Genomic DNA, 11,701 nt, shown 5'->3' with positions numbered 1-11,701 from the left:
TTATAGTGGGTTCAGTTTGTTTATTGGTGAACTGAGTGTATATTTTGTGTATAGTTTAAGTATGATGTACAATATATGTAGCGTGCATCTATGTTTGCAACGTATGAATTTTGTGGATAGTGTGTGTAGTATGTCTATATAGACATTATAGAATGTGTGTTGCATTGTGCGTGTTTTTTTGTATAGTGAGCATGTGCGTTGTATATATATTGTGCGTGGTGTATATACTTTGTGTACAATGTAAACTGTGTTATGATGTATAGTGAGCATGTGCGTTGTATATATATTGTGCGTGGTGTATATAGTATGCAATGTGTATGAAGTGTGTGTTATTTTTTGTTTAGTGCGTAGTATGTTCATTTTATCTAGTGTGTATGTATGTTTTATTTATATTGTCTTTGTGTCTTTTGTGTACCGTGGTTAATGTTTGTAGTATGTGTAACATATATATAAATTGTGTATTTTATGCGTGCATAGTATTGTGTATAAAAAGTGTATTTTGTCTATATCATGTGTGTAAAGTGTGTTATTTTTGTAGTGTGTTTGGTATGTTTATTTTGTGAATTGTGTACTAGTGTGTATTTTGTGTATAATACGTGTGGTATGTGTAGTCCATTTAGTTTGTAGTGTATTTTATTTATCTATATTGAGTGTGTATTTTATCTATAATGTGTTTAATGTTTATAGTATGTGGTATGTATGTATAAATTGTGTATTTTATACGTACATTTGTTGTATAGTGTATATAAATGTGTAGATTATGTATAATGAGTGGTATTTTTATATTGTTTGTATTCTCTGTATTTATAGTGATAGTTTAGTATGTATGTGTATAAATTGGGGTATTTGAGTGGTGTATATACTTTGTGCTATGATGTATAGTATGTATACAGTGTGTGTTATTTTTTTTTACATTATGTAGTATGTTTATTTGTGTATATTGTGTGCGTGTATTTTATTTATAGCATGATTAATGTTTGTAGTATGTAACACGCATGTATAAATTGTGTATTTAATTTGTGCATTTGTTGTGTAGTGTATAAATAGTGTGTTTTATGTATGTATTTGTAGTGTGTGAGCTATGTGTGTGTAGTGCGTGTGTTATGTGTGCGTGTTTATTTGTTGTGTTTTTGTATTTTGTTTATATTGTGTTTAATATTTGTAGTATATAACACATGTATAAATTGTGTATTTTATATGTGCATTTGTTGGGTAGTGTATAAATAGTGTATTGTATGTATGTATTTGTAGTGTGTGCTATGTGTGTATGTATATTATGCATGTGTTTTGTATGTTTTGTTTATAGTGTGTTAAATGTTTGTAGTATGTGCCGCGTATGTATAGTTTGTTTAGAATATTTGTATTTAGTATTTTGGGTAGAGTGTTAGTTATTTTATGCGTATTTGTTTAATGTGTAATTGTGTAGTGCGGGTAGTGTATGTGTCGTGTATAATATGTGTACTGTGTATTGTGTATTTTGTCTATATTGTGTGTTAGTGTGTATTTTGTATATAATGCGTGTAGTGTGTATAGTTTATTTTATTTATATTGTGTTTGTACAATGTGTTAGTTGTTTTATATGTATTTGTTTAAAGTGTGTGTATTTGTGTAGTTTTGGTAGTGTATGTGTCTTGAGACTAGTATGTGTAGTGTGTATTGTGTATTTTGTATATAATGCGTGTACTGTGTCATGCCCATTTATTGTGTAGCCTATTTTATTTATACTGTGTTTGTATATTTATTTATACGGTGTTTAATGTTTATAGTATGTGTGGCTCGTATATATAAGTTGCATATTTTATATATACATTTGTTGTATGGTAAATAAATAATGTATTTTGTGTTCGGAATTGTAGTTTGTGCAATGTATTTATGTATTTATGTATGTTTGCAGTACAAGTATTCTACGTATGTGTGTATTTTATTTATAGTGTGTTTAATATTTCTAGTATTAGGCGCGTATGTATATCAAGTGTAGTGGTTTTATGTATATATTTTGTGTATAGTGTGCATATGTATAAACTTTGCATGCAACGTATAGTGTGTGCTATGATGTATAGTGTATATAGTGTGCAGTGTGTGTCATTTTTTATAGTGTGTAGTATGTTTATTTGTGTATAGTATGTGTGTGTTTTATTTATATTGTGTTTGTGTATTTTATTCATACCGTGTTTAATGTTTATAGTATGGACCACAAGTGTAAATTGTGTATTTATTTGTGCATTTGATGTGTAGTGTATAAATAGTTTATTTTATGTACGTGTGTGTAGTGCGTGTGCTATGTGTGCGTGTTTGATTTATTTATTGTGTTTCTGTATTTTATTACTGTGTTTCATAGTTGTTGTACATAAAGATTTGTATTTAGTATTTTGTGTAGTGTGTTAGTTGTTTTATATGTATTTGTTTAAAGTGCGTGTATTTGTGTAGTGTTGGTAGTGTATGTGTCTTCTGTAGTGTGTATTCTACATTTTGTCTATATTGTGTACTAGGGTGTATTTTGTATATAAAGCGTGTAGTATGTGCTGCCCATTTATTGTGTAGCATATTTTATTAATATTGTGTTTGTATATTTATTTATACTGTATTTAATGTTTATAGTTTGTGTGGCATGCATGTATATGTTGCATATTTTTTCTATATATTTGTTGTATGGTATATAAATAATGTATTTTGTGTTCGTAATGGTAGTGTGTGTAATGTATTTAAGTATGTTTGCGGTACATGTATTCTACGAATGTTTGTGTATTTTATTTATAGTGTGTTTAATCTTTAGATGGAAAGATCTAACGACTCAATTATTTTCGCAAGTCATATTTATTTATTCCCTTATAATACCAAAAAGTTAATATTGTCATTCAAGTTCATTAAATTGTTATTCCAATCCCTATAATCATGTACGTCTATCTTTTTTCCATTCTCATTTTCCTTGCGTGATTTATTGGGGAGTTAATAATCATTTTCTTCAACTCCTACCATTTTTACATCTTCTTCAACAGATCTTGTGTGTGTTGATAATATTATTCTACACTCCGTCACCACTTTATTTCATCGGTAATTTATGTTCATATCAGTTTTTCATCTTCTAATTAATTTCATAGTCGGTATTCATTGTTTTATATGTAAATTAAGTTTTGTTATCAATCTGTGGTGGGTTTTTTTGTGATTTAGGTCAAACGCACCGTTTCTCCACAAATGGAAACCGTAGCAGATCCTTCTTCGCTTGAAGACAATCAGTCAATCTCCGATGACGTGCTTGAAAGCACAGGTTCTGTTGTGAAATTTAAAGAGAAAGAAAAGCGGAGATCTAGAAGATATTCTGAAGTTTGAACTCAATTCAGTTTAATTTTCATTTTGTACGCCATTTACTTGCATTGTCCGTTTGTTTGATATGAACAGTTATTGTTTGCTTTTTTAGCTATCACCGGTTGATCAGAGTTGTATGACATACATTACCCCTGATTGTACTCATTTTGATCAGATTTGTATGACGCATTTTGGTACTCTATAATATTATATAATGACTCGAATATTGGATTATTATGACACAAATTACCCATAAGATGAAATGGTATAGTAATTTTGTTGTTATTGTTAAAATGACTCAATGTTCCATTTAGAATGACGTATCTAAAACCTGGATGTATTCCGTTGTACGAAATTCAATCTAAGTCCATATGTGGATAACAATATTTTGAAATGACCCAAATATACACTTAGTATGACACAAAGTGTAAACATTATGTCATGATTTGATATTTCGACCATACAAATCAAGGGGATTGCAATACCCTTAAAGGCCTTAAAACGATTCGATTTTTAGTCAAACGACTGATGTACTATTCAATATTTGCACTACACCCAAAACATTGTTTACGTAATTTCAAAGTAGGATTTGATGTACACAAAACTCGACATGAATACAAAATCATACATAGAGTATGTTTATGTCATTGTAAGTGTAGTTTTCCGTAATGTTAATATTGGATGATCCAAAATGAAAAGGGCTTGTTTAGGTCATAGTTAGTGTATTTTTCGGTCATTTTAAGAATGACCTTCTTGTCGATGGTCATAGATGCACTCTCCCGTTTCATTCGAACCCCTCTCAGTTGCTGGATCTGTTGTTTTAGAAGGAAAACACCAACAGGAAAGGTGTGTCAAACGAAAATTCAACTGTAATCTCAAAAATATGAACATATATTTTAAACAAAATACTTTTTATTGCGGTTGGTGCGGTAGGTTCTTCTTCACAGCAATCCTTATATATACTACCAAAACAAGATAAATTTGTGTTAGTTTCGATTGCACATTCTGGAAGTCTAATGAATTAGGAACACTAACTAACCTTTTCTTCATACTTCGATGTTCCGGCCGAACGAGTGTTCACCATTGTCGGTGAGAGGATTGTTGTTGATTTGAGTAGCGATGTAGACTAGATAGGGTTTTTGGACGCCGATTTGTGTTTTGTTGGAATAGTGGATTTGAGGGGATTGGATCGAATTCTGCTTGATTTGGGGAATAAATGACTGAAATTTTATTCTCTCTCGCTTAATAAATGGCATTGGAAACAAAACCACATTGTAGAGTGTGTGTAGTTTAGTAATCTCATTAAATCCGCCCATATGAAACAGTTCCACTAATTTGATTTGCCGAAAATACCCTTCACATGACGCAAATTGATCTTACTATGACACAAATTTCACAAAATATAAAACAGATCGTGGCCATTCATTTACAGATCTGACGACCGATTTTTGGGCTGTATTTTAGTACTTAAGGCGCTTCTTTAGATAGATTAAAACCATATATATATATATATATATATATATATATGGTAGTGTTAATCTCCTTTTCTCCCCTTAGATCTAAGTTTCTTCACAATTTGGAGCGTTGGATCAGGCGGATGGACGATCCGGATGACAAGCATAGATTTGATCATGTAGTTCATTATTTGGGGCATTTCGTGCATCATGGGGTTGAATTAGTAAATTTCTATACTCAAAAACTCCCGAAACGGCATGTGCGAAATTTCTATACCCACTACCTTCCCTCTATTCTACACACCATTCATCTCCAAACGTATTAACTCACAATCTCTCTACCCGCTTCGTCTCCCTAATTTCGAACCCCTTTCAAAACCCTAGCCGCCCTCTCTAACCGCTTCGCCTCTAACCCGATTTCTAGGAAACAACCCTTCCGATTTTGTGCAAGATTCGTCTGCGGTCAAAGAGGAGGTAGGGTTTGTCGAATGTTAATTTAGTAGTTTACTTTCTGAGTTTCATCTAGCGTTTTCTCTGATTTTCGCACGTAACACACCACCCACACCACGATTCACCCGATTATCACCATAAAGTTGTAGTGCGCGAATTTGTTGATGAAATCTTATAGGGTTATGTTTGTTTGGTGTCTTGCGCAGATTTCAAAATGTCTAAAAGAGGACGTCCGTCAGTTTCACAACAATTGCAGAAAGAGGGTGAGGAATCAATTTCATTTGTGTGGTCATTACATGAATGGATCTGTACATTATGTAACTATTTTTATGCATTATATATCCTGTATCATGCATCATGTGACTATTGTTGTATACGTTCAAGAATGAAGGGAATATTTGTATGTGTATTACTTGATATACTCAGTGCATTATTTGTCTGTTTGAATGCATTATTTACCATGTTTTATATATAATGTGACTGTTTTTGTAAAGCCTTCAAAGTGCGAATGCAATATTTATATGTGAATTGTTTCAATGAATCTGTACATTATTTAACTATTTCTATGCATTATATACCTGTTGCACGCATCAAGTGCCTACTGGTGTACATCGGTTAGAGAGTGAATGGAATATTTTTATGTTCATAACTAGCCTGAATCTGTATATTATGTAGCTATTTCTATGCATTATTTATCATGTTCATTACTTGAGTGATTTTGTTCATTATTTGGCTTTTTGAATGCATTATTTTATCCTATTTGTATTGTACATGGGTCAAAGACTGAATGTAATATTTGTATGTACATTACTTGACTGGATCTGTACATTATTTAGTTATTTTAGTGCATTATTAATCATGGTTTATCCTTTATGTGACCGTTGTTGGACATGGGACAATGGGTGATTGCAATATTCATGGTGCATTTGTTGATTTATTCCGAACATTATTTGCGTATTAAAATGCATTATGTATCAGTTTTTAGGCATTATTTTGATGCTTCTGTACAAGAGTGTAGAAGTGAATGCAGTATAACTGTCCACTTTATTTTATTCAGTTTGTACATTATGTAACTAATTGTATGTTATTATTCTGTATGTTGTACAGCATCAAAGCAGCTAAGATTGGACATTACCGAGACGGTCGATGATATACTGCCAGTAGGAATTGCCCAGAAATTCTGAGAGTTTCTGAATTGTATAAAAAGTTTAACTCCACGGCAGAAGGAAGCCGTCGCGGAACTTGAACATGAGTCTAAGAGTGAATGCAATATGTGTACATTATGTAGCTATTTCTATGCATTATTTATCATGTTTATGCATTTTTAGATTGTTGTTGAACATGAATCAAAGAATGAATGCAATGTTGGTATGTTCATTACTTGAGTGATTCTGTACATTATTTGGTTATTTTGATAGCATTATTTATCTTATTTTATGCATCACGTGGTTGTTGTTGTACATACTAGACCCTAGCCCCTGGGCTTGTTAAACCCTTAGGGAAAACAAGAAACGTGCGCCAAACATCGAAACACGGCACAACTTAAATGAAACGGGGCAGAATAAACGTTCATTACATAACACAAATAATGCATTACAGAAACTAAAACTACGCATTACATTGCATAATGTGTACATTATGTATATCTGTTTTAAAAAATGCCTACGCGCTATGCGTGTGCAACCCCAGGCGAATTACTGCAGCTCGTGTATTTGGGCAACGTTTTTTAGACTTAGAACATACTACACTCTAGCCCCTAGGCTTGTTAAACCCTTAGGGAAAACAAGAAACGTGCATAAAGCATCGAAACACGGCACAACCTAAATTAAACGGGTAAGGATAAATGTTCATTACATACCACAAATCATGCATTACAGAAACTAAACTACGCATTATACTACACAATATGTACATTATGTATATCTGTTTTGAAATATACACATGCATTATGCATGTGCAACCCCAGACGAATTACTCCAGCTCGTGTATTTGGACAATGTTTTTTAGACTTAGAACATACTACACCCTAGCCCCTAGGCTTGTCAAACTCTTAGGGAAAACAAGAAACGTTCGCCAAACAACGACACACGGCACAACTTAAATGAAATGAGTCAAGATAAATGTTCATTACATATTACAAATAATGCATTATAGAATCTAAACTACGCATTATATTATACACAATATACATTATGTGCACCCCAGACGAATTACTGCAACTTGTGTATTTGGACAACGTTGTTTAGACTTAGAACATACTACACCCTAGCCCCGAGGCTTGTTAAACCCTTAGGGAAAACAAGAAACGTTCGCCAAACAACGACAGACGGCACAACGTAAATTAAACGGGTCAGGATAAATGTTCATTACATATCACAAATAATGCATTATAGAAACTAAACTACGCATTATACTATACAAAATATACATTATGTGCAACCCCAGGCGAATTACAGCAGCTCGTGTATTTGGACAACGTTTTTTTGCCTTAGAACGTACTACACACTAGCCCCTAGGCTTGTTAAACCCTTAGGAAAACAAGAAACATTCGCCAAACATCGAAACACGACACAACTTAAATTAAACGCGCCAGTATAAATGTTAATTACATATCACAAATAATGCATTACAGAAAATAAACTACGCATTATACTATACAATATGTACATTATGTGTACATTATGTGGATCGACGACCGAGTTCACGTTCACCAGCACTTCAAAGTCCCCGAGTTGAAACTTTCAACTCACCAGCGCAACCTCTTCTACCGCCGCGAATGCAAAATCTAATGATTGGAACTTCTGACCATCAACGGGCTTTAATTCGGCAGAACATTCAGGCACAACACCAACTGTTTATAACCACAAAACAATACACATGTTAATCTTAATAAGAATTATATGACATATACTGTACATTACCGATCACATATAGTGCATTATACAATTATACTTATACATTACATGTACACTTTAATGCAACTAACAAGCCAATATGAAACCACCCGCTATAGGGATGGCTCTAACTCGCGGTCCTACGTACAGGTTTTGTATCTCACACTATACCACACCCCTAGCCCCCAAAATTGGTCAACCCTATGAAAACGAATGAACCATAGAGCCAACAATTTCGAACACTGCCAAACTTGTTAAAACCATGCTACAACCTATCCCCAATCAAGGCAAAAATCAACATACTGCATGTGAATACTGCCATACTAGTTTAAACCAATCTACAACCTATCCCCAAGCATGGCAACAATCAACATACTAAAGGAATGCCTCATACAATACTAAACCCCTAGGTCCCATGAATTAACAACCCTAGGGGAATGAATGAACCCTAGCCACCACATTATCATAAACCGTCAATCATGTTTCGATAAAAATGCAAGGAGGCACGCAAACATGAAAAACGATTTTGCTGCTATAGACCGTTTGGGATATGCGACTGATTTAAAAAAATTGAAAACATCCGAACAATAAACATGAGCAGACACGCTGGATTACCTTCTTCCATCATTAATCGAAAGACGTCGACGGTTGATGCAAAGCCGGCAACAAAAATATATTTTCAAAATCGAACTTTGTATGCGTTTGATTCAAAATCGAGGAAGCTGTAAACTAGAATTTATCGACGGGTTACAGAAGCTAAATAAAACGTGCATTGATTCAAAGTCGAGGAAGCTGTAAACTAGAATATATATATAGGGTTGCGTTAGTGTGCTAACTAATTTACAACAATAACTAATAACTTTCAATTCTGTGTATTAAAATTATCAACACAAAGAAATAATTATATCAATACAACATGTAAATTTAAATATCAATATAAAGAAATAATTTATCAACACAAGACTTTCAATTTTGTGTACTAAAATTATCAACGCAAAGACATAATTATATCAATACAACATGTAAATTTAGAAGCATATACCTTAATATGTGTATAAATATATTGTATACATGTAACGCCAACTTTTTTGAACCCTAATTTTTGAACGCTAAAACTTTTGCATTAATGCTTTTAATGTCGTGAAGTATGTGACTTAAATGACGAGTGAAATTGTTATTTCGGTTACCTAATTGTGATTTTGAATTTTGACTGTGCGTTGACTGAATTAATTTCGTTTACGTGACGTGGTTTTTTTGAGTTATTGATGACTTGTGATTTTAGTTACTATTCGGATATTTGGAATTATTGACAAGGCACGAGAACTTGTTTTACAAGTTGAAATCGTGATGGGGAAATCACAAGGTAATTTAATAATTCATTTTGTGAGGAATATTTGTTGGACTCAATTTCGTGTTGGGTACAATAAATTAAATAATTAATACAAGTCCAATCTTGTGAAATATAAATTGTGGGCTATACAATTTAAATAAAATACAACGGCACTCAGAGATTCAATTAATAACCAGCTAGACTTCAATTTAAGTTCAACATCACCCATCTCGTCGCCGCTCAACCTGCATATAGGGAAAACACATGCACGACTGAGTACTATAAAATACTCAGTGGACTTATGCCGAAACCAGTTTATCAAAAAGATTATATTTATGAGTTTTATGAGAGCTTTATGAGTTTTATGAGAGCTTTATCAAAAACATAGGGCCGATCGAATGGATGAGAGCTTTATGAGTTGCAATCTTGTTGATATTGGTGCATAAAAATGATTTAGGCAATAGGACAAAAAGCCTCATATCCAAATTATCACATGCCTAACCCTACATAAACCCCTAGTGAGCCATTTTGAGCCCCAAAAACCTAATTTCTTTGTTTAAAAATTTTGAAGTCACTATATTAGCCATACTTATTATATCCATTTGTCGGCCTATATTTTCTACCATAGTCACTAAAATTAAAATGCTAGCACATTCTTGGGAGGGTTTTAATGGTGGCAAGGAAAAGATGGAAGTCCTGTAACATTCTTGGGAGGGTACTTATAGTGGCAAGAAAAAGATGGAAGTCCTGGAACATTCATCAGGTGGTATTCATTTATACTGAGATACAAAGTGAAAAAGCTTCGTCTTCAAACAAAAATAAAATAAAAAGGCAGCCTTTAAAGTGTAAAAAAAATCCAAGGCTAGAAAAAAAAGACAGCCTTTCATGTGTAAGAAAAAGCCAAGGCCAGAAAAGTAAAAGGCAACCTTTCATGTGTAAAAAAAAGCCAAGGCTAGAAAAGTAAAAGGCAGCCTTTCATGTGTTAAAAAAAGCCAAGGCTAGTAAAAAATAAAAATAAAAGGCAGCCTTTCATGTGTAAAAAAAAGCCAAAGGCTAGAAAAAAAGTGAAAAATAGAAATCTGCTCAAAAGAATATGATGACTTTGTTTAGACGGTAACATTAAGAAATTGAGTATATGTGCATGTAGTCATTTTATATAATTTACAAAACTAAAAATTAGTTAATACTAATAAAATAATTTGATGCGAATGACCATGATAGTTTCATTTAATGATAAAACTCAAAAATTAAATATATATGCATGGATGTAGTCGTTTTTATATTGAAATTTTAAAAATTATTTAATAATAAAATAGTTTGATGTGAATGAGTATGATTATTTTATTTGATTATAACACTGAGAAATTAAATGGAATATAAAAAATATCCACATTCTTGATAATGGGAGAAGAGATTAAGCAAGTAATGTATAATATCTACATTTATCAATTACTAAGATGTTAAACTATCTCCTCAATCGGCTAAAGTCTAAATGTATGTAAAAGATGATTATGAAAAATTTAGTGTTTCCTAAATAATCATAGAAGGTTAATTATGTAAAATATTAAATTAAATAATTATCATAAATTTAATCTGAATGTAAAATACTCAAACTATCCAGTTTTGTTTACACAATTTTTGTTAATTTATCACTACTCTCAAGAGGTTAAATTTTAACCATGAATTTATCTTACTCCAATTATGCAAGGGCACAGACAAAATTAATGCAATAAATACCAAAGCTTCAAGTTATACATAACTTACTAGTTAAATAAATCTTAACTTCAAGAATTAATTATAATCATCATAAAAGTTGGACTAAACTAACACTAATATTTTAAAAGAAGACTTAGGCTCAACTATTTAAATTTTAGAGGGTTTATTCCATAATAAAAAATAATTAAAAAAACCAAAAACTTAATTAATTTAAAGTCCATTATGCTAAGAAATAAAAATGAAACCCAATTCACTTCAAATTCAAACTCTGAAACCCTAGTTAATTCAAATTCAAAGTCTGAAACTTGCGCCTCCTTCCCCCAACGCCTCTTTCTCTCAAATCTCCCTTCTCTCTCGCCTCTGCCGGAAACGGCTGCCACTGCCGGCCCGCCGGCCATCTCTCCCTGCTTCCCTTCTCTCCTTTCCTCTCTTCTCACTCTCCCTCTCGGTCTCCCTCTCCGCCAGCACCGCCGCCGGCTGGAAACTGCCGCTGCTGTCGTCGGGCTGCCGCCGTCGCTGCGCCGGCCGCCGTCGCCGTCGTCGTTCGTGAGGTA

The 11,701-nt window shown here is 32.9% G+C and overlaps 1 protein-coding gene and 1 long non-coding RNA gene across 23 annotated transcripts in view; both read left to right on the top strand.

Annotated features, from left to right (window-relative positions):
* The first annotated feature begins 2,444 nt into the window (after window positions 1–2,444).
* LOC121782357 lies at window positions 2,445–3,540 on the top strand. Its single transcript, XR_006046398.1, has 2 exons — window positions 2,445–3,051; window positions 3,169–3,540. It is a non-coding gene; the product is annotated as an uncharacterized LOC121782357 (long non-coding RNA).
* Window positions 3,541–11,409: 7,869 nt separating this feature from the next.
* Window positions 11,410–11,701, top strand: part of LOC121782347 — a 63,474-nt gene continuing 63,182 nt past the window's right edge. For all 22 annotated transcript variants that reach the window (XR_006046333.1, XR_006046329.1, XR_006046325.1 and 19 more), the window contains exon 1: window positions 11,410–11,698. The gene's annotated coding sequence lies outside the window, so the exon portion shown is untranslated. The remainder of the gene's footprint in view (window positions 11,699–11,701) is intronic.

Source organism: Salvia splendens, chromosome 20, assembly GCF_004379255.2.
Source record: "Salvia splendens isolate huo1 chromosome 20, SspV2, whole genome shotgun sequence".
Classification (NCBI taxonomy): Eukaryota; Viridiplantae; Streptophyta; class Magnoliopsida; order Lamiales; family Lamiaceae; genus Salvia; species Salvia splendens.
This window is presented reverse-complemented; position numbering and strand designations above follow the sequence as displayed.